Raw genomic sequence first — 24,382 nt, 5'->3', positions numbered from 1 at the left:
CACACCTGTAATCCCAGCTACTCAGAAAGCTGAGACAGGAGAATCACTTGAACCCGGGATGCGGAGGTTGCAGTGAGATCGTGCCATTGCTCTCCAGCCTGGGTGACAAAGTGAGACTCTGTCTAAAAAATAAATAAATAAATAAATAATAAAAAAGAAAGAAAAAAAAAAGGAGGTAAAAAGGAAACCCAGCTTAACTTAGCACACAGGTGGGCCCTGTGTGTATTTTTAGTATCCGAGTGTCCTGTTCTTATTACAGTTTTGTAAATAGGATTTTTTTTTCTTTTTCTTTTCTTTTCTTTTTTTTTTTTCTTTTTTCTTTTTTTTGAGACAGAGTCTCGCTCTGTCACCCAGGCTGGAGTACAATGGTGCAATCTTGGCTCACTGCAACCTCCGCCTCCCAGGTTTAAGTGATTCTCCTGCCTCAGCCTCCCGAGTAGCTGGGATTACAGGTGCCTGCCACCACGCCCAGCTAATTTTTGTATTTTTAGTAGAGACAGGGTTTCACCAGGTTGGCCAGGATGGTCTCGAACTCCTGACCTTGGGTGATCCACCTGCCTCAGCCTCCCAAAGTGCTGGGATTACAGGTGTGAGCCACCATGCCCAGCCACTTCATTACTTTTTTAAGGCTGAATCACGTCTCATGATATGGATACATCATATTTGATTTATCCATTCACCCATCGACGGACATTGAGTTGTTTCAACCTTTTGGCTACTATGAATACTGCTGCTATGAGCACTGGGGTACAAAGAACTGTCTGAGTCTCTGTGTTCAGTCCTTTGGGCATGTATCTAGCAGTGGAATTGCTGGACCATGTAGTAGTTCTGTACTAAATTTTTGGAAGAACCTCCTTACTGTTTCCACAGCCGGTGCACCATTTTACATCCCCAATAGTGCAAAAGTGTTTCAATTTCTCCGCATGGTCACCAACACTTGTTGTTTTCAAGGGTTTTGGTTTTTGATACAGGCTATCCTAACAGGTATGAAGTGAGAAAAATGTTAAATGAGATTTGAGTGGAGCATTTACGGCTCCTGAAGCATTTTCAAGTCGCTCTGAGTGACCTTAGGGTTCAGTAGATCACAGTGGGAAGACCGGGGCCGTATTTTACACTGTACGAGTAAACCTTCCTTGACTTCATTCCAAGAAAAGGAGGGAGGTGGTTGATTTCAAGCTGGAGGCGAGACGAGAGCAGGAAACAGCTATGTCTCAGTGCAGAAACCGGCCACCCCCTCCTCAGGACCAGGTGAAATGAGGACTCATTCCTCCCCTCCTCCCCCTTCTCCTCTCCTCTCTTCCCATGCCCTCCTCTTCCCTCCCTTCTGTCTCTACACACATACACACACACACACACACACACACACACACGCACAATCACAATAAGACTTTATTTCCCCGTTCTCTCTTCAGGGGCACAGCGTCAACATACTGCAAGAGATTATCCCAGTTTAAGATATTTAAATCAATACCAGTTTGGGTTGAATGGAGTTATTCAGGGAGACTCATCTACAAACCAGTTGAAACCCTCATTGCTTCTGGCGCACCCTGGAGACACCTGCAGTGGGCTTTCTCCCTGCCTGCCTCTTCCCCACCACAGCACGGCCGCGGGCCCTGCCTGCCTCTTCCCCACCACAGCACGGCTGCGGGCTCTGCCTGCCTCTTCCCCACCACAGCACGGCCGCGGGCTCTGCTTGCCCAGCCCTTGCAACCTACCCATGGCTATGCAAGGCTGGCCACTGTCCCAACTCCAGCCTCACTCCAGCTGCCATGAGGCTGCTAATATTCTTCCCCCATGACAGCAGTGATGCTTTCTGCTCTGAAGGAAGAAAACTTCCCTCCAAATATCATGAAGCTGTGATGGCTCTTTTGTCTCCCAGCTACACCTTCTGATTCTGTTAAGAACTTGTAGGCTGGGCACGGTGGCTCAGACCTGTAATCACAGCATTTTGGGAGGCTGAGGCAGGAGAATCGCTTGAGCCCAGGAGTTTGAGACCAGCCTGGGCAACATGAGAAACCCTATCTCTAAAAATAAAAATTAGCCGGGCATAGTGGTGTGCACGTGTGTTCCCAGCTACTTGGGGAGGCTGAGATGGGACAATTGCTTGAGCCCAGGGGGTCAAGGCTGCAGCGAGTGGAGGCCGTGCCACTGCACTCCAGCCTGAGCAAAAAAGTTAGACGCTGTCTCAATTAAAAAAAAAAAAGAAAAAAGAACTCGTATCAAATATCCCAGTTGCCAGACTGAGAGGCTGCTTGTATTAAATATATCTCCCTTCCTCACCCTAGCAGTCCCTCTCACCCACTGAGGTGCCAGGGCAAAGAGTGACCCTAGCTCAGGATGATTTCTCCGTCTCCCCAGTCACAGATGGTTTATGACCCCTTTTCATTCTTGTCCCCAGAGGGCATGTCCCTGAGGACTCAAACTTACCCTGAGATGCACCCAAAGGGCTTGAAGTCTCACAAACAGGGCTCCCTGTGACTGGCATGTGAGCTGGAAGGTAATAGATATTCCCACCTCAGCTGGCTTTAACAAAAAGGAAAATGTGTTCTGTCACTGAAGCTGAAGTCCTGAGCTAGGACAGCTCCAACATCCTCTCTACCAACATCCTCAGAGTTTGGCCCGGTCCCCAGGATAGCTCCCTAAGGCTCAGATGGTTGCCACATTGCCAGTCGTCACATCCAGAAACGGTGCTATCCTGTTGAAGGAAAAAGTGGTCCTTCGGCGCTTTGTTCCTCTTTTTAAGAGCAAAGAAGCTTTACCCAGCAGCCCCCCGACAGTCCCTCCAATCTCATTGGCCCTGATGGCATCACATGACCAAGTGCAACAAATCACTGCAGAGGGATGGGATGGGACCACCATGATTTTATGTTTTTCCAGATATCTCCTGAGACACAAGCAGGTAGATTCCTGAGCAAAAATGGGATTCTGTAAACAAGGAGGAAGAGGAGCGGCAGAAGAGTTTGTGAGGTGATGGGCAGACTACGCCACCACTTTTACCGTTAGGGTCACCCCTTGGCATCAGTCATGTACTTGCTTTGTTGCTACGTTTTTCATTCTTTTCCTTTTTACATAAGAAATATAGACTTTCTTGTTCTAAATAATGTATTCAATACAAAAGTATGTGCGGTAAAAATATGAAAGGTGCCCTTCTCCGTCCTCCCCAGTTTTACTTCCCTCCCCAGGAGGAACCTCTGGCTCTTTTTCTATGTGCTCTCCTCCAGACCCCTTCAGACATGTGCATACACATGTATGTTCACACACATATGTGAGCTCTGCTTTAACTTTTACATAGATGGTGTCTTGTTCTGCTACTGGCCTTTTCCCGCTCAACTCTGAGTACATATGGATCTGATTCATCCATTTTAATGGCCGAATATTACTCCGGACAGTGGATATTCTATTGTCTTGTATTTTAACTAGCTTTTCAATCGTGTGCCTTATGTCCCCAAGTAAATTATAAACATTCTGAGAGCATGCCATACTTTTTCTATCTCCAAACACGTAATACAACATTCTTCTACAAAATGAAAGTCAATTAATAGTTATCGTTGGGAAGATTCCCTTTCCCTTACCACATAAATCTTCTCTTACTACTTCTGACTGTCTCAGGTGAAGCCCTCCCTCAACCATAGAAGGGACACAGCACCATAGTCTATCAGTTTGTCACTCTTCCATCAGTTTGGCAAGTCAACCTCCTAGCATGGGAGAGCTGTTAATCTCCCACTGTTCCTTTGGCGATGTCTTCTAGGCTCAGGATGGCACAGCATCTCCCTCTCCCTGAGCTAGTCATCAATTTGGAGCACTCAGCTACCTGCAAAGTTAGACATTATCTCTTTGTTCTGCTCACATAGGAGCATCAGGGCAGAGTCATTAACAGCCAGAACTTCCTGGAGATCCATTTCAAGGGCTACTAATGATGTTCACAGACCGTTGAGCTGAAACAGTTAACCACATGCCTAGACACACACTCTTAATAACCCTGTGCAGGTGTCTTGAGGCAATCACAGCTACATAAAATAGATTACAAATAAACCTATTCTAGACTCTTTGGTGGGGAGAAATTACTTCAATATGAGGTTACCACTTCAAAACAGACCAACCAAACTTAAAACTGGGGTAAACTTCTCAGGGTAACCACTCTCTAGGCAAATGTTGGCATCAGACCTCCTGATAACATCAATGAATATCATCTTAGGTCCTGGTGTGGCTTCTTGTACATCTGAATCTGCTGGGCTTCCTGTAGTAGCTAAGAAAAAATTACCATTGTACAGGAGCAAAGAAAGGAAACACATGGGTCACAGATGTGCTCCCTGCAGCAGGGAGGACTCTCTAAGTGTGGGCCTGACAGGAAAGCTAGAATGATGGAAGGAAAATCAAGCACTAGGAATGAGACTGAAATTAGTTTATGTTCCTCAGCTGATTGCACACAAGAGGAAACTTTTGGTTCAATCATTTAAACTACTATTGATTATGGAAAAATTCTAGTCCCTGTTACTAAGACATCTACAATTGAATTGGTAAAATCCACATAGGACAATTGGACAATGACACAAGGCAATATGGGATCTGGTCTAAGTAAACACCTATTATGGGTTCTGAAGGAGAACCCATTGAGATGGCAACGTTGTGCTTCCAAACAGGGCTGGTAATCTGCTTCAACACACCGTGGAAAGGTTGTGCTTAACTACACCTGCTCGCTTAGAAAAAAAAAAAAACACTGCCCTCTGGGAACCCAGCCTGAATTTATTTGCCGACTTCCATGCCCCTTTGTGTGTCTTCATCTGTTGGGGTTGGAGGCTCCCCGGCCTGCCTCCCTCTCTGTTTCTATCACTTCCCTTATCTTGAAATAGCCATGACCATTGGAGAACTAGATTTCCCTTCTCCCCTCTTCTACATCCACCACCAACTCATATTAATTTGTTGAGGAAAAACATTGCTGGCAATAGAGAAGATAGAATCAGAGGAAAACATATCTACCTCTTACTAAAAGGGTTAAGAGGGTTCTTAATAAGTAGTCCAGGTCTTGACCTGAAGGATTTTGCTAAGGGCTAGTGTACAAGATCCAACCTCCTTCCCTTTACTGGTGTCCCCAATACCTCATGTGGGTTTTTCTGTAGCCAAATATTTTTCCAGACCAACATTGGATTACATGGCTGCAGACCTTGGGATTCAAAAGGGAAAGATGAAACCTTCACAGCAACTTGGAGTTTCTTTCAAGGGGAATTTTCATTACAGAATGTTTTGTTTTAACTGGTAATTAAAGGTGCGCAAAACACTCCTGCAGGAACGGCTTTTCCTCCTCTCCAACCTGTCCCTCCAAGAGAAACAGGCACAGGCAGGGCCACGAGGCTTGCCCTCCTCTCTAGAGATAACTGCTCCTGAGAGTTTATGGTCTGGTCCACTTCAATTTCTCATGTGTCACCTTTCTAGGGGCTGCAAGGCCCAGAGATCTGGACACAGGCCAAGAAGTCAAGAACTGTTGAAGCCGCAGTCTCCACTCTCCTACTGACACCAGAGACCACCCAGCCCAGCCACACCATATGGCCTCTTGTTTTCCTGATGTATGAGGTGGATAGAACGCTTTTCCCCCAAAAGAGGACTCCAAGGGATCAATTAGTTAAAATCTGTAAACATGTAGCATTATAATTACGATTCCGGCTTCTAGTCGAAATGAAACTGGCCAAAAGGAAAGAAAATACTGACACTGCCTCTGAGGGCAGCTGCCACTGCTTTTCCGGTATTTCCAGTCTGGTTGGTTGAAGGATGTCTTGGATCAGCTCAGCGCTTGACTGGCCCAGAGCTGTGCCTGCCCCATTTGAAGATAAGGAGGCCAAAAACCCAACTGAGCCCTGGACATAACTAGGCCATGGGAGTTTACACCATTTGCTGTAGCAAAGGCTGGGCCTCTCAATAGGTTACAACGTGTCTAAGGCAGGGCCCTAAACCTTCAGGTTGTTTAGGAATTGACAGGTTGTGTAGATGGCCAGTAAACAGATTTTTGGTTTCTAAAGTGTGAGTCTAAAAGCAGTGCTGCTGGGCCAGGCGCAGGTGACTCATGCCTGTAATCCCAGCACTTTGGGAGGCCGAGGCGGGCAGATTACGAGGTCAGGAGTTCGAGACTAGCTTGGCCAACACTGTGAAACACCGTCTCTACTAAAAATACAAAAATTAGCTGGGTGTGGTGGTGCGTGCCTGTAGTCCCAGCCACTAGGGAGGCTGAGGCAGAAGAATCACTTGAAGCCGGGAGGCAGAGGTTGCAGTGAGCAGAGATCGGGCCACTGCACTCCATCCTGGCAACAGAGTGAGACCCAGCCTCAAAAATAAAGAAAGAAATAAAAATAAAAGTGATGCTGCTAAGACATCTGCGGTTGTCAGGGAGAAGGAATTTCTGTGTGGGACAGGCAGCACTCCCTCTCAACAGGGACTCTGCCCCCCACCATATGTATCTTCTCCATAGGAGTCCTTCAATAAATGCCTCAGCCAACAATCACTGCTCCCCTTCTCTGGGCCAAAAATTTTCATCCCATTCCAACTCCTTCTCCCCTGTAGCCAACACCACCTCCAAACATCTACCCTTCTCCTAATTTAGCCCACAGCAACACAAAGAGCCACACCTACTTTCCATTCCCAGTTGCGTTCTCCCGCCTGTGGTTTCCGGTCTGAGCTCCTCCCAAGATGGCGGACACCAGAAGTGCTTTGACGGCGGGTGGGCGGCCATCTCCACCTGTAGCGCTAAGGCCGCCTCCTGCTCAACCAAAGAGAGTCAGAACACAGCACAATACACACCACAGCCATGCCCAGGGCCAGGTGGAGACAGGATAATAATTTGACACTGTTTAAACTGGTGGTTTTAAAAATATTTGTTCAGTATTTACCTAGAGGAAAGGCTGAGTACTCTAAATAAATAAAGGAAAGGCCCAGCAGGAAGAAAGGGCCAAGGGGGAGCAACCTCAACCGCTTCTTTACCTCCAGATTCATTTTTTGCCTCAAACTTGCAGCCTCCTCTCAGCAAAACAAAAGCCTCACAATTAAGGACGCCTACCGACCCACAGGACAATGTCCTGAAGCCGGCCCCTCAAGGTATAACTCCTCACTCCAGAACCTTCCATCTCCCACACTGCTTCTCCCAAGGGGAGTTCTGGAAAAGACCATTGTCTCTCCAACTTAGGACTGTTTTCAGTGATGTTGCAGACATTTAGCTGGCCCACCCTGGCTAACAGAAACCTTGGTGATTTCTTCCCGAGTGCAGTGGCCTCAGTGCTCCAGTGTCCCTGTAGAGGGTGGCTCTGTGCTTGCTTGTCCTCTGCCCACTACTCCTGGCTCTCCTGGGCCCCCCAATGCATCTGTCAGATAGGCCATGACATGGAAGGACTGTGTGCTCTATAGGTCTTTATAAGCTTAATTCCGGCTTCCTACCCTAATACTCTTTTCAAATCCCCTTGGTCATCTCTCTCAACCTTGCAGTGCTGTTAATGATGCCTGATAGGCTTCTGAAGGATTTCCACCTGTCCTTAAACTTCACCCTCTGCTTCCTCCATCATTTCCATGAAGGCAACTTGAGCTGCCTGAAAAGTAGCCTTTCGACACTTGGCATAATATTCTTCCTTTGTCTCTTTAGGGCAAGTCTAGAACAGTCACTCAAACACCTTTTACCTGTAACTGTGAGTCAAAACTGTTCCCTAGAACATGAAATGAGTGGCAGAAAGGAAGACCACAGTGGAGTAAACAATGCATTTTGAAGAACACACTCAACTCAGGACAGCAATGAAAATACTCTTCGGCAAAGAGCATTTGTAATATAGTGTAATGTGCCAAGGGCTCCAAAGGCAGTCTCCTTCCCCAGCTCTCCCTGAGAGCACAGAGTGTGATATGTGTGTGTGTGTGTGTACACATATATGTGTGTATATTTTTATTTATGTGTATATATGTGGTAATTATATACAACTTTTAAGAAAAGTATTTCTGAGACCAATGGTATCATAATGAATCAGCATTGTGCAGGGTGGAATTAAACAGGAAATGTGTGTGTCCCATTTGTAAATGTTAACAGTGCTACTGGCTCCCAAGACACAAGACACTCCCTCTACTTATGAACCAGGGCCAGGAAAACTTTTTCTTTTTTTGAGATGGAGTCTTACTCTGTCACCCAAGCTGGAGGGCAGTGGCACAATCCTAGCTCACTGCAACCTCTGCCGCCCAGGTTCAAGTGATTCTCCCGCCTCAGCCTCCCAAGTAGCTGGGATTACAGGTGCGTGCCACCACACCCAACTAATTTTTGTATTTGTAGTAGACACGGGACTCCACCACATTGGCCAGGCTGGTCTCGAACTTCTGACCTTAGGTGATCCACTCACTTTGGCCTCTCAAAGTGCTGGGATTACAGGTGTGAGCCACCACACCTGGTCAACCATTTTTTACTGAAGCAACCAAACCGAATTTCCCTCCCTCTCATTCCATTTTCACATAGTAATTAAACACGTGGTTGCCTCTGGGCTTTCTCACCTGGTGATGGCCACGACCCCTGGAAGCCTTGGCTCCTCTGCCACATGTTCCTCTGGGTTTTATGGGGTCCCCAAGGCTCGTCACTAGAAGATATACACAGCCATGGGTTGAGAGCACAATGGGAGTTGTGTGATTTTTCCTTTTCAACATCCCTGGAGCTTGAGGGCAACTACTATTTTGTGCAGCTGCTTGTGTCAGGTTATGTCTTTGGCTCACTGATATTTAGTGCCATTGCCTGTAGCGCCTTTTTTTAAAGAGGGGGCATCTCATTCTGCTGCCTAGGCTGGAGTAGAGTGGTGTGATCATAGCTCACTGCAGCCTCGAGCTCCTGGGCACATGTAGCCCTTCTGCCTCAGCCTCCTGAGTAGCTGGAACTGCAGGCACACACTACCATGCTCAGGTAATTTTTTATTTTTATTTTTTTAGAGACAGGGTCTTTTATGTTGCCCAGGCTGGTCTCAAACTCTGGGCCTCAAGGGATCCTCCTGCGTTGGCCTCCCAAAACACTGGGATTATAGGTGTGAGCCACTGCACCTGGCCTCATGTAACTCTTGATGCTCTGCAATAGATACCTTGATCCATATTAAATTCATCAATTTTACTTTTTAAAAAGTCAGACCACATACAAGGGTGTGAAGTTAAAAAATGAAAGTCCTCCCCAACCTTGACCCTTAACCCTTGGCTCCACCCCCAGACGCGATCGCTGTGAACAGCTTTTTGTGCAGCCCTCAGAAGGTCTGTCTGCATGATAGAAATGCATTTGTTCTTTCTTTATTTTCTTTTTTCTTTTCTTTTTTTTTTTTTTTGAGACGGAGTCCCGGTCTTTCACCCAGGCTGCAGTACAGTGGTCCGATCTCGACTCTCTGCAACCTCCACCCCCTGGGTTCAAATGATTCTCCTGCCTCAGCCTCCCAAGTAGCTGGGATTACAGACGTCCACCACCACACCCAGCTAATTTTTGTATTTTTAGTACAGTTGGGGTTTTGCCATGTTGGCCAGGCTGGTCTTGAGCTTCTGACCTCGGGTGATCCACTGGCCTCGGCCTCCCAAAGTGCTGGGATTACAGGCATGAGCCACCGTACCTGGCCGCATTTGTTCTTTTTTACACAAATAGGATCGTGCTGTACACACTGCACTTCAACTTCCTTCCTTCACTTAACATTGTATCTTGGAACTCTTTGCATATTAGTAACTGCAGAAGCATTTAATCTTTTAACGGTGCATACTAATCTGTATTGATGTACCGTAGTTAATATAAGTAATCTCTTATAAAGGACATTTAGATTTTATACTGTTTTATTCTCTCAGAAAGAGCCAGAGAGTATTGAATCCTGTATTATTTGTGTCTTTGCTTACTTTAGGAGTATAACTGGGGGATGAATTTCTAGCAGAGAAATAGCTGAGTTGAAGAGTATTCACAGTTTACATTTTGATAGATATTACCAAGTGGATATCCAAAAAAGGCACTGACAGTATGCTAGTGTAACAGACCATTTTTCAGAGAAGCAAAAAAGCCAGCTCACAGTTATCCATAAATGGAAGTCCACAGTGCCTTACGCCTCCCCTCCATCCAAGCCGGCTGACTTTGGGTGGATCAAACCAGGAAGGGGTTAACAATAGACCTCTCTGTGTGTTTCTCTTCTGAAGCTAAATATGTCAGACTTGGGCAGTTCTGAGTGGTTTTGCATTTTCTTTTCACTGTAACCACCTGAGTTTCTCTTGTCCCAAGGTCAATGCTAGGCTGATTGTCTATACATTGGGCAGGGGAGCTGCTGGGAGTAGCAATGGTGGAATCTCTGAGCCTTTGCAGAAATGGTAGGTTCTGGTGAGCTGCTGACTGTGGGTTCAGAGGCTGGGACTCCCTGAGGTGTTCTGTTCTTTGGATTTCTTTTTACCTCTCCAGTCATCCTGTCCTTTACCATCAAAGTGCTCCTGTTCTTCAGCCCTTTCTTACCTATTTTGTGTACTAGAACATTATTCAGGGGTGTGATGGGTTCATCGTCCTGGAATTGGCCCCTCCAGCAGCTTGGGGTGGGCTCTCTGCAGTGCTTCAAAAGCTATCTGGGCTGAAGGGCTATTTTTTAAAAAATTCCAGTCTATTATGGACCAATACTTTTGTAAAATACTAAAAGAATTGAATTACTGGTAAAATGAAATATGAAACAAAGACATATGAAATACTATCCCAGTTTCTTTTTATTAGATTTAGCAGATGTAAAACTGTTTAAATTTGTTATATAAGTTTTGAGATACTTATTCTCCATTTCTGTTCTCATATAGTGGAGATTGTAAGAGTTTGAGAAGCATTGCTCTAAGCATGTCTCTGGAAGCTTCATGGGCTTCCTTTTGGCCCTAAAGCTTGTATCGTTTTGCTGAAAAAGTGATTCTCACCCAGCAGGGAAAATCTTCCAGCTTTTCAGCCAGGGAGGACCTGGGTCAATGCCCAGGGTTAACACTGGGCTTGCCTTCAAGCTCAGGGCCCAGTCCTATCAGCCCAGATTTTCTTTTCCACCCAGCTTTTCCTGTCGCTGGGAGCGGTGAGTACAGGGTACCATGATCTGCTGTCTTCAGATCAGAAGATGTCATACTCTTTCCTTCAAGTTTTATTATTTCATTGAAGTCAACATCAGCCTTCCTATCAGTGTCACCGTCCCTTCTCTATAACCCACTGCAGGCTAGTCATGAGTTACACGCAAAATGTGAAATTTGGGGATGTGGATAAAAGGGAAGCAACTGTTTTCTATCAAGTCATTAAAACTTTTCAATTTCCTTTTTAAATAATTTTACACTTCATAAGATACTTCGGATAGGTCTTAACACAGAGAAGGAATGCGCCACAACCCCCTACAGTGTGAGGTGGTTAAAATATCTTTTGTCTTTAAAGGGGGTGAATTATTTCCATTTTAAATCCTTGGAGAAAATTGGCTTTCAGGTTGCCTTTCGGAACCTAAAGTAGCAGATCACAGCGGCATCTAGTGGAAACTAATGGTATAACAGTTGGCGTAGACTAAGCAGAAAAAGCAAATACAGTAATTTCAAAATATTGTATTTTTTCTTGTTTTTGACTTTTTTCTGAGTCAGGCTTGAGTGCAGTGACACGATCCTAACTCACTGCAGCATCAAAATTCTAGGCTCAAGTGATCCTCTTACCTCAGCCTCACAAGTAACTGGGACTACAGGCGTGCACCACCATGCCCAGGTAATTTTTTTATTTTTACATACAGATGGGATTTTGCTATGTTGCCCAGGCTAGTCTTGAACACCTGGCTTCAAGTGATCTTCCCACTTTGGCCTCCCAAAGCACTGGTATTACAAGCGTGAGCCACCACGTCTGGCCTTTTTAACATTTTTGAAGTTAGGGTGTGACATATACTAGATAGCATGTCATAATTTAATGAATTTATTTTCTTTATCAGTGATACTACATCTTACAATTGATGGCATCTTAATTTCATCAAAATATAATTTTTCATATAAAACTTTGTAGGATGCCATTCATTCAGTAATTCAGTCATATTTATCGAGCATCTACTTATACCTGGAAGCTAATGACTCATTGTATGTATTGCATTCATTGCATATATTTTAGTGGCATTATATTTAAAACTCCTGATTGTAATGCATAATGTGTAGACCTTTATACATTAATGCATTGATATTAATCAGACCTAATTCCATTAATTTAAAAATCCATTCTTGGCTGGTGTATTAGTTCATTTTCATACTACTGATAAAGACATACCCAAGACTGGGCAGTTTACAAAGGAAAGAGATTTAATGGAGAACTCACAGTTCCATGTGGCTGTGGAAGCTTCGCAATCATGGTGGAAGGCAAAGAGGAGCAAGTCATGTCTTACATGGATGGCAACAGGCAAAGAGAGAGCTTGTGCAAGGAAACTCCCATTTTTAAAACCATCAGATCTCCCGAGACTTATTCACTATCACGAAAACAGCGTGAGAAAAACCTGCCCCCATGATTCAATTACCTCCCACTAAGTCCCTCCCACAACACATGGGAATTCAAGATGAGATTTGGGTGAGGACACAGCCAAACCGTATTAGCCGGGCATGGTGGCTCACGCCTGTAATCTTAACACTTTGGGAGGGCAAGGCAGGCGGATCACTTGAGGTCAGGAGCTCGAGACCAGCCTGGGCAACATGGTGAAACTCTGTCTCTACTAAAAATACAAAAATTAGCACGGCATGGTGGTACACACCTGTCATCTCAGCTACTTGAGAGGCTGAGGCGGGAGAATCACTTGAACCTAGGAGGCAGAAGTTGCAGTGAGCTGAGATTGTGCCACTGCACTCCAGCCTGGGCGAAAGAGTGAGTCTCTCTCAAAAAACAAAAAAATCTATTCTTGTCTAAACCCAGTAGTTCTCAATGCTGGCTGCATGTTAGAACCGTCTGTACAGTTTTCTAAACCATCAGTTCTCAGACCACACTTCTCAGAGATCTGAATTAATTGGTCTCAGAGTGGAGCCCATGCATTAAGAATTTTTCAAAGCTTCCCAAGTGATCTAGTGTATAGCCTAGGTTGAGAACATTTTCCCTCCTGTAGATCAGATGGATTCAAGATTACATAGATGTTTTAGTTGTTGGGAAATATAAGTGTTTTGTTTTATAGTAGACAACTCGTATTTTTATTACTATTATATTTATGAATGCAAAGAAACTCTATCTATTAAAGCATTAGTGGATAATGTTGAAACCATGATATTTGAGGAAATATTGGCTCCTAAAGACATCCATGTCAAATACTGCACAATTTGCATTTGATTCTTACACACCCAACATTATTTGAAGTGAACACCATAAGATCAGGAATGCTGATGAAGTGTAAAACAGTAGCTGTAAAGTTTACAAGATGTCTGAGTAACATGAAGCCTCTCAAGTGATGTCTATGTACTGAAAGGAAGCAATCTAAGATATCGTTTCCTCGGAATATCCTTTTCATGGCTGTAAGTGAACTCTGCTAATTTCAGGACAGACCTCTAAGCATACTACAGAGATGGCATAATGCCCTTGTCCCCCCAGCTGGTGCAGTAGTATAATGTGATACCACATCAGACCTCAGCTGGCATAAGAATAGTATTTCATGGGAGCCAGCTTGCAGAAGAAAGGACCCTGTTCATTTCTGGGCCCTACCTCTTGCTAACTTTGTAATCTTGGACAAGTTACTAAACTCATCAAATCTCTTGTTTCCCAGTATGCACATTTCAGATAATAATTCTGAGGTTCAGCTCTTGTGGATGTTGGAGTTAATCATAGGTAAAAACATACTGCTCCTCATGATGGTTCCCTCTGACTGTTTTTGGCTCATTGTGGTGTGTTCCAGAATATTCAGGAAAGAATAGCACCATTAACCCCTTCCATCCTGCCTCTTCCAACCTCTACAAACTAGTGTGCAGGGTTTGGGCACTGTCTGTGTTTAAACAATAGTTTAATGCCTTTTGGGTTCCTTAGATTTGATTTTTTTTTAAAAACGGGCTTTTCAAATTCATAAGACTTTCCATCCAGTGTTTCCTTGTGGCCTAGTAACAAGATCCTAAAATACGTTCACTTTTGTCTCCCTCCTGCCAGTAAAAGCAACCCCTCTCGAGGGTCAGGGGCTGGCTGGGAGCCTGAGGTGTGTTCAACTAGAGAGAACCATGGGCCCTTTAATTTAGGGCCAGGCTGCTGAAAAGAGACTAACAGAGCCTCCCAGTCGCCACCCATCGCTGGGTTGAACATGTGAGTTTGAAGTCAGGGGGTGGCGTCCACGTCAAAGCAGCAGAAGATCTCGAAGGAAAACAGGAGGAAGGAGATCTTCAAGGAGGAGATTTAGGAGCTTTCGGGCTTGTTCCCTAAAGCCCATAAGTTCCAGTTCAGTTTCACAGTCTCAGGCCCAAGTGTCCCACTGACTTCAGGGGGACCTTGTCTGTGCTCTTTGAATGTGACCTGCCCTGGGTCAGATGACCATCTCCATGTCCCAAAGGTCAACCAAAGGTCAGATTTTACCTGGTTTCTACCACTCACGCTAGTGTAACCCAATCATGGTCTCACTTTTCTTAAAAAAAAAAAAAAAGCGAGATATTGACAGAAACTCCCATTAATAATGTATTTTAATGTCCTACAGATGTGGCAATATAAACAGGTAGCTTTCTTTGCTCTTCATGTTGCTGACATAAACTGGGCAGATACATTTCAAGCAAATGGGGCTTGACGTGGGTGAAATCTTTCAGCCCTCAGACAAGCCATCATCCTTTCATCTTCCAAGGCAGAGAAGGAAAGATGAAGGTGACACTGAAGGGTTCAGGATGAGGCAGGCCATTAGCCAGGCAGACAGCAACCACATCGCCAAGAAGACCTGCTGCTGAGCTGCACCCCCAGGTGTTAGCTGGGCCACCTAGGGCTGCTGATTTAAGCTCTCCGAGTTTTCTTTCTCGTCATTAAATGCGATCTAATCATATCCCCCGCGTAGAGTTCTGTGCAGATGAAATGAAGTGATGGAAATGAAGTAGCTGGCACAGTGATAACGAATCTTCTTAAAATATAAGGTGGTGTCTATTTGAAACTCAAGAGTAAACATGAAAAAGAATCGGCAACTTCCTATTGAAAGTGAGTTGACTTTGTAAAAAGAAAAGAAAATGTGTAAGCAAAGAAGGAGCTAAAGAACGGAATGTATCAGCCGGGCACGATGGTGCACACCTGTAATCCCAGTACTTTGGGAGGCTGAGGCAGGCAGATCACTTGAGGTAAGGAGTTCAAGATCAACCTGGCCAACATGGCGAAACCTCGTCTCTACTAAAAATACAAAAATTAGCCTGGTGTGGTGGTACACATCTGTCGTCCCAGCTGCTTGGGAGGCTGAGGCAGGAGAATTGTTTGAACCCAGGAGGCAGAGGTTGCAGTGAGCCGAGATTGCTCCACTGCACTCCAGCCTGGGCAACAGAACAAGACTGTATCTAAAATTAATAATAATAATAATAATAATAATGGAATGTATCTCCTTCCTGGAAAATTATCCTCCAAACCCTGTGGTTGGTCAGCAGGACATGTCACTGTCTGAGACATCACTGTTACTCGGGCTGCAGTAACAGGTCTGAGGCTGCAAAGTCTGCGGTGGCCTCGTGCCCAGCCTGACCTCAGGCGAGCTGCCGGCTGAGAGGGCGGGTCCAGGGAAGTCCGACCCAGCCCTCCCAATGTTTCATTTCATTGCGCACTCCCTGATTTCTGCGGGGTCTGGTGTTAGGCTCCTGGATATGGGGCCGTGTGCTAACTTGCCATAAACAGACTAAAAAGGGGGAACTTTGCAGCTACGCCAAGTCAAACACCACAGTGAAAACCTGGCCTGAGTTGCCCCAGGGTGTTTCCAAAAGCAAAGCAAACATTATAAATGAACAACATGCTCTAATTCTCCACCTCGCGGGACTCACGTTGGGAGACATGTAGACTCTGTGTGCGCGGCTGGGGCTGGCTTCTGGGCCCAGTACTGCCCCCGGGGTTGCTCCGGAGACCCCCTGATTTTCTCCACCAGCCCCCTGATGCTGTGAGAACATTGCTCGTCATCAGGAGATGACAGCAGCCCTGGTGGCAGCGTTGATCATCTAAGGAGCAATAAATCCCTGCTGGCTTTGCCCAGCTGGCTCCATGAGCTAGAATATGTCACTCGATTTGTCTTTGGCTCTGTAGTCCAAGAATCGGTATTTATTGTCTACGTGTCTAAATCAGGGAATCTCAACCTCACAATGCATAAGAGTCACATGGATTGGAACAGGGGCTGACATAAAAGCACAGATTCCTAACCTCCCCTCCTGAATTTCTGATTCGGTAGGTCTGGGTGGGGGCCCTGGAATGGACATTGCAACAAGCCCCCTGCAACAACTGCAGAGACTCTAAACATAGATAAGCCACTATGTTCTAATCTTGATCACTTTGTACTAATAGCCTCAATGCACTCAATCCCTCACTGATAACTCTCTGTAGGAACCCAGCCCATAAAACAAAAAGGCTGTGTGTATGCAGGTTTCAAGTGAAAAACTTGGGAGGCTGAGGCAGGAGAATTGCTGAAACCCGGGAAGCAGAGGTTGCAGTGAGCTGAGATCACACCACTGCATTCCAGCCTGGGGGACAGAGTGAGACCAGAAAACAAACAAACAAATGAAAAAAACCTTGGAGAAAGCTGAAGTCCATGGCCCCGTTCACATCAAAGCTCTGAAGGTCCGTTTCCCAGCAGTTGCGCGGTTCATTGTCCCCGCCAAACCGATGTGTGCCCTGGGCTTATCTCTTGAGTCCTGTGGTCAATGATATCATCTCTCTACTCCTCCTTCAATGGAATTTCCTAAGATGCAACCCCAGAAAGGTTACCCTTCTGTCGTATCAATGATTGTCACGTGCCCTGCAACTGGCCAAATTAGAAAATAAAGGTGCTTCATCCAGGTGGATAGAGTGCAAGAAGGCACCCCCATCTGGGTGGCTGAATTACAAAAAATACCCTTGCTGAGCGAACCACCTAGACGAAAGAGACAAGTTCCTGGCAACTCAAGCAGGGACCAAGGCTTGGTTGGATTTCAGCCCCCACGAGGGCCCCTCAGTGGCCACCTTCGTGCAGGGCTGATGGTGTCCAGGCAAATGCAGCCAGTGGAGCCTAAACCTGAACCGAGACTGGTTTTCCCGTGTCTGTATAGGAGTTGAAGGCCAGCTGAGAGGTGCCCCCACCTTTCTGTAGGCTGCTGTCTGCCACAGCCAGTTCCTATGTGCATTTTTTCCGGGGTGGAAGGGAAGAGAGCTTAGCCATTGGTCCTACCCAGTTCCACATCCCCATCGCCTGCAACAGTGCTCAGTTTATAGAGGCTTATACTTGGAGCATGTCTGCTGATATTAAGTGCACGTACCCAATCCGAGACTGGAAATCTCTTATTTTATTCAACCAACCTGCTGCCGTGCAAGTATTTTTCCCACCAGTTGGTCTACTGGTCTTTCACAGCTAAATCCAGACAAGACATGTAAAATACAAGTTCGTGTAGATCTTCCAGGACCAGAGAAAAGGCATTATTGGTATTATTATTTTACTTTTTTTCTTCTATTTCCACTCACAATTGTCCTGGCTCACAAACGCATCTTCCTGTCTGGGCGCAGTGGCTCATACCTATAATCCTAGCAATTAGGGAGGCCGAGGCAGGTGGACTGCCTGAGGTCAGGAGTTCGAGACTAGCCTGGCCAATATGGCAAAATCCCGTCTCTACTAAGAATACAAAATTAGCTGGGTGTGGTGGCAGGTGCCTGTAATCCCAGCTACTCATGAGGCTGAGACAGGAGAATCGCTTGAACCCAGGAAGTGGAGATTGCAGTGAGCCAAGATTGCACCACTGTACTCTAGCCTGGGCAACAGAGCAAGACTCCATCTCAAAAAAAAGAAAAAGCACCTTCCTCTTCCTGACAACAGTGTCACCCTGTGCTGTCACCACCAGTGGCCAAGACACAGTTCAGTGGCTGAGACTGAGACTGAAGAGCTAAGGAAAGTAGCAAAGGAAATTAAACCACAGCCCTCATGGGGCAGCCCCCGCAGGTGCCCCCATGCAGCCCCCCGGAATAACACTAAAGCTACCGGCCAAGGACCAGGAGCGCGGCTCCTAACTCATTGCTTTGAGGGTGGATCACGCAGGTGTCTCAAGGTGGTTGGGACCTGGGCGGGGGCAGTAAGGGGGCAGTGACAGATGTGACCTGTGGACGGGAAAGGTATCTTGGCTAAACAGCAATGAAATAAGGAGTGATTTCTGGGCTTCGTTCCGGCTTTCCCAGGCTTAGGTCAGGCCTTTAAGATGATTTGTGCAAAACCTTTGAAGTTGGATATTTTCTCAGCTCATTTGGGGCCTGCTGGAGTTTGCTGAAAAATAAGAGTTATTGTAGATATGAAAGATCCATTTGAAAGGAAGGGAAAAGAACACAGACCCTGAACCGCTTCCTGTTGGAAAGCAAAGCGAGCCTGTGTGCCGGCCGCCTCTCTTCCTTCCTTCCTTCCTTCCTCTGCTTTCTTCTCCATTGGCTGGGAGAGCATCCTGAGTGATTTGCAAGCATTTGCTTTCAGGCGTCCATGTCATCTGATTTAGACTAGAAATGGGGAGCAGGGGATGCTTGGTGGAGACACCCTGGGAACCTCTTGTGCCTAAATCTCCTGCCTGGTTCTACATTTGGAGGAATTTGTCCCCAGAAGAAAGGTTCTAAATCATTTCAGATAGAGCACAGGCTCTAGAAACCCTGAATTTTTTTGAAACAAGGTCTCACTCTGTCTCCCTAGCTGGGGTGCAGCGGTGTGATCATGGCTCACTGCAGCCTCAACCTCCTGGGCTCAAGAGATCCTTCCACCTCAGCCTCCCAAGTGCCTGGGACCACAGGTGTGCACCACCATGCCCGGCTAATTTTTGTATTTTTTTGTAGAGATGGGGTTTCACTATGTTGCCCAGGCTGGTCTCAAACTCCTGGACTCAAATGATCCTCCCTCCTTGGCTTCCCAAAGTGCTAGAATTACAGGCATTTTGGGAGCCACCGCACCCAGCAGAAACCCTGATTTTTATAACACAGTATATTAGCATCCTAGGGCAGCTATAACAAAGCACTTCAAATTAGGTGGCTTAAAACAACTGAAACTTACTCCCAATTCTGGAAGCCAGAATTCTGAAATCAAGGTGCCGGGAGGACCATGCTGTCTCTGAAGGTCTAGAGAAGGAGGCTTCCTTGCCCCTTCCAGCTTCCGGTGGGGTCTGGCCATCCCCGGCATTCCCTGCCCTACAGCTGCAATCTACGCCTCGGTCTTCACATACCCTCTTCCCCCTGGGTCTCCCCCGCTCTTATAAGGACACCAGTAGCATTGGTGTAGGGCCCACCCTAATCCACTGTGACCTCATCTTAACTCATTATACCTACAGCCCTGCTTCCAAATAAGGTCACATTCTGACGTTCTGAGTGGACAAGAACTTTGCTGAGTGAGAACACGCTCCAACTCAGTGCATGGGTTGTAAAATCACCTTTGCTTCTTAGCCTACGGGCCGGGGCTCTAGTCCCAAGCTCCAGACTGTCAGGAGGGAAGCTGCTTTTTCAACTGCTCATTGTAAACATCAGCATCTGCACTGATCAAACGTGCATCACAGCGTCTGCTTTTCTGATTAAGTCGGTATGATTTCCTGAGACTCCAAAACTCAAGTGGGCAGCAAAAAATTTCAAATTCCCTTTTCCATAACTAAGTATCATTTCTGTCTCAAGCCTTCATCCCACCCCATAATGGAGTTCTTAAACTTGACAATTAAACAAAGTTCAGTCAATTCAAGAAAAACTTGATCCAATCAGACTTTCTGGTTCCTATTTATTTATTTATTTATTTTTGAGGTGGAGTTTCACTCTTGTTGCCCAGGCTGGAGTGCAATGGCACAATCTTGGCTCACAGCAACCTCTACCTCCCGGGTTCAAGTGATTCTCCTGCCTCAGCCTCCTGAGTAGCTGGGGTTACAGGTGCCCGCCACCATGTCTGGCTAATTTTTTTATTTTTTAGTAGAGAAGAGGTTTCACCATGTTGGCCAGGCTAGTCTCAAACTCCTGACTTCAGGTGATCCACCCGCCTCGGCCTCCCAAAGTGCTGGGATTACAGGCGTGAGCCACCACGCCCGGCCTCTGGTTCCCCTTTCTGTGCGTGGGGATTAGTTCCTCCGCCCAGGGAACTTGGGTAACAGCAGGTTTCTGAGGGAAGTTTGGGAACATCCAGGCCTCCTGTGTGGTCCTCCTCTGGATACAGATGTCTGCGGGGATGCACAGGAAGACCCGTGGTCCTTGAGCGGAATCATTGTATTCGTCCGCCAAGAATGCTGTAACAAAGTTCCGCAGACAGAGCGGCTTAAACAACAGGCTTTACTGTCTCACAGTTCTGGAGGCTGGAAGTTGGAGATCAAGGCACCCACAGGGTGGGTTTCTCCTGAAGCCCCTCTCCCTGGCTTGTAGATGCTGTCTTGTCCCTGTGTCTTCCCAGGGTCATCCCCCGGCATGTGTCTGTGTCCTTGTCTCCTCTTCCTGGGAGGACACCCGTCAGATTGGGTCAGGACCCCCCATACGACCTCATTTCAACTTAATCACCTCTTTATACACTCCATCTCCAAGTACAGCCACATTCTAAGGCACTGGGGGCTAGAACTTCAACATATACATTTGGAAGGGGACACAGTTCAGCCCCTGACAATCATCTTTTCATGCCAAGGCGGTAACAGCTCAGATTCACTCGAACATACCAGTGTGCAGGGACCATGAAGCTTCTTTAGTTCTCCTCCTCCTGAGACCCTCTCCCACGGGCAGCCCAGGGGACTTTAATCTGTTAGGAATATCCTCTCAGCCCTCTCTGTTTGAAACAAACTTCTTTGATTGAAACAGGCCTTATTAGGTAAATATGTGTTTGTAGATTCCAGTCTTGTCAGTCCTGTTTCTCTCTTCCCTGGCATCATATCCTACATGGCGAGCAGTGTGCAGGAAATCTCACAGTCCCCCTGGGAAAGGCGATTGTCTCCCGGTCTGTGCCAGAGGCTAGTCCGACAGCAGCCTCTGTTGCCCAGCAGGTGTCCAGCAGGATTCTTTGTGAATCCAGCTGATGTCCCCGCAGAAGATCCTGAGATCCTGCTCTTGGGGACTCTCACGTGTGACCAAGTACACCATGGTGATCCCCCCAAGATCTAGTGGGATTCCCACCCCATCCTGGCCAAAGTGGGCCCTTGGCATCCACTGGCTTCCAGCCAGGTGTTGGCTCCCAGCCACCCCGTTCCCACTTTGGGAACACATGAGGATCCTGGGTCTCCTCCACACCATGGAGGAGATGAAGGGCGTCAGGAATCCTAGTGTGTGCTCATCCATCCCACCTTCCTTCAGCCACGTGTGTTCCTTCAATACCCACCCGCACTCCCATACTGAGATGGGGCCTCCTCCAATGTTTCCTAGCAGGGAGCAGAAAAAAAGCCCATTTTGCAGAGGCTCCCACTCCACAATGTTAGCGGCAGGAGAGACTGTGGCAAGTGTGCGGCCATTCGGCTCCCCTTCCTCACCCTGCCTCCTCCTCCTCATGCCCCAGGACTGGCAGGACTGGACTTCCCTTGCTCCTTGAAGCCGACACTGGCATGCAGTGTCCTGAGTTTTCTGGATTATAAGAACCTCAAAGATCAGACCTGCAGGCCTAGGTCTTTACATGGTAATCGGAGCTAAAGGAACCCTGAAGATTATCTCTTACCAAAGCCTGGCTTACAAGAACCTGTATTGCTGAGAACATAAGAGCCTATGTTATCAGAACCCACATTAAGAAAGCTTAATGTGTCTTGACATTTCTCCTCCACGCCCTGCCTCCCAGGGCAGGCAGAAGAGCAGCCCTCTCTACTCACAGATCCCAGCTCGGGACTCCTGTGGTGACACCCCCATCTGTAGGGTGGACCCAGAGACCAGGACAGGACGAAGGCCCCTCTGAAACCCTCACAGCTGCTCTCAGGGCAGCTGCCCTGTTGCCTCCTTGAGCCTAGGAGTCTCGACCTCCTCCCAGAGGGGCAGAAAAACAAACCGGTAAACAAAACATGGGCTCAACAATATTCTCTCGAGGTTGGTTCTGTTCTACTCTTGGACTTCAATGCCTGACTTAAAGGCCAAGAGCTTGAGGGGCTTCTTTGCGATCTTGTCTGACCCATCTCTCCCCACAAAGACACAGTGGCTCAGAACTCCCAGGCAGAAAGCGGGACTCTGAGAGCTTCCTTCTACTGAGAGCGTCATTCTCTCACAGCTCCAGAGGCTGGAAATCCAAAATCAAGGTGCCGGCAGGGCCGCGACCCTCTGAAGCCTCTAGTGGAGGCCCCTTCCTTGCTGGTCCCAGGCCCTGGTGGCTCCAAGTCTCCTTGGCCTTTCCTGGCTCGTAGTGGCATCACCCCCATCTCTACCTCTGTCGTCACGTGGCTGTCCTCCCTCTTCTATGCCGATCCTCTTTTTGTAAGGACAGCAGCCATTGGATTTAGGGCCAGTATAACTTCATCTTTAGTTTTGTTTAGTTTTGTTTTGTTTTGTTTTTGAGACAGCATCTTGCTCTATCACCCAGGCTGGAGTGCAGTGGCACAATCAATGCTCACTGCAACCTCCACCTTCCAGGCTCAAGAGATCCTCCCGCCTGAGCCTCCCAAGTAGCTGGGATTACAGGTGCTCGCCACCATGCCCTGCAGCTAATTTTTGCATTTTTTTGTAGAGACAGAGGTTCGCCGTGTTGCGCAGGCTGGTCTCAAACTACCGACCTTACGTGATCCTCCCTCCTCAGCCACCCAAAGTGCTGGGATTACAGGCATGAGCCACCGCACTGAGCCACATCTTAACTGAATCACACCCATAAAGACTCTATTTCCAGAGAAGGTCTGAGGTTCTGGGTGGACATGAGTTTTGTAGGGACACTCTTCAACCCACTTCAAGGACTCCTGACTTAATGCATCGTGATAGTGTTCTTACTCCAGCGGTGAGACCCCAGCCCAGAGTGGGTGCTCGGGAAGAGAGGGGTGCCTGTGCACATGCACCTGTCCTGCCCCCATGCACCATATTTACCGGCAAAGCTGTGCAGCCTCACACATGACCCTCAGTAGTCCCCGGCCTCCTACGGTCGCCAGGCCCGAGTCATGCACTCCAGGCTCCCCACTTTCCTGAAACAGCCCCACCCTTCTCCGGATCTTTTACGACCATTTGCTTATTTGCTTATACCCCTCCTTGTTCCAAAAAGGATTTCAGGCAGATGGTTTTTATTACCAGGCTAAATGAACACAGCGAGATCCTGTAGCAAATACAGTCTTCTCAGCAAACATAAATTTCCATGAAGCCAACATGAAAAGACCCAAAAAGTACTCGGAAATTAAAATGATCGTGTGAAGCTTGACATCAGGCCCCCTTTCTTATTTTCGTTGACTCGCTGACACGCAGTACATTCCTCACCATTTTGCTTTTGAAAGCTTTGTGTGTTGCTTCTTGCTTTCTGCTAACTCCTTTATGGAAGAGGTCCCTGGCTGGGAAGGGAAGTTCTTGAGGTTAAGAGCTGAACACAGTGAGTAAGTGCCTTGTTTTAGGGCACAAACCTTAGGAAAGAGACTGTGAGTGAAGTTCATCAGGGTATCTGGGGACCCTAGTTTCTGCACCAGAGCTGAGCCCTTTAATCACATTGACCCTAATTAATTTGCTGGGGTGAGGGTTGAGGAATGCCATTGACTCATGTTTTGTACTGAAAACAGCGGAGGAGATGCAGCCTCCTGAGTTAATATGATGCAAATTAAGGCCTTTCTCTGGCCTTTGGAAAGGTTTGGCTCTGCTGCTGCCAAAAGTCATCTCGAGAAAACAATGTGTGTGTGTCCAGGGCTGTGTGTGTGGGTCTGTGTCTGTGCACTTGCTTGTGTGTGCCCACACCTGTTGGCGCATGTGCACATTGATGCATATCTGAGTATGTGTTTAGGAGGAGCAGAAAGCAGAAGCGGTGAGGAGGGTGCAAGCAAACCTGGTTCCATGTGGATCAAACTGAACAGTCAGAGAAAGGCCGACGTGGGAGGGTCTCTTGAGGCCAGGAGTTCGAGACCAGCCTCGGCAACATAGGGAGACCCCATCTCTACAAAAAATTAAAAAAAAAAAAAAAAAAAAAAAAAATTCGCCAGGTATGGTGGCTTACACTTGTAATCCCAGCACTTCGGGAGGCCAAGGCAGGTGGATCACTTGAGGTTAGGAGTTTGAGACCAGCCCAGCCAATATGGTTAAACCTCATCTCTACTAGAAATACAAAAATTAGCCAGGTGTGGTGTCAGGTGCCTGTAATCCCAGCTACTCCAGAGGCTGAGGCAGGAGAATCACTTGAACCCAGGAGGCGGAGGTTGC

At 47.0% G+C, this 24,382-nt stretch overlaps 1 protein-coding gene across 2 annotated transcripts in view; it reads left to right on the top strand.

Annotated features, from left to right (window-relative positions):
• CLDN14 (claudin 14) overlaps positions 1 to 24,382 on the top strand; it is a 126,715-nt gene that overhangs the window by 72,269 nt on the left and 30,064 nt on the right. For both annotated transcript variants that reach the window (XM_011987736.1, XM_011987737.1), the window contains exon 2: positions 5,431 to 5,568. The gene's annotated coding sequence lies outside the window, so the exon portion shown is untranslated. The remainder of the gene's footprint in view (positions 1 to 5,430; positions 5,569 to 24,382) is intronic.

This window comes from Mandrillus leucophaeus, unplaced genomic scaffold, assembly GCF_000951045.1.
Source record: "Mandrillus leucophaeus isolate KB7577 unplaced genomic scaffold, Mleu.le_1.0 Scaffold315, whole genome shotgun sequence".
NCBI classification, from domain to species: domain Eukaryota; kingdom Metazoa; phylum Chordata; class Mammalia; order Primates; family Cercopithecidae; genus Mandrillus; species Mandrillus leucophaeus.
This window is presented reverse-complemented; position numbering and strand designations above follow the sequence as displayed.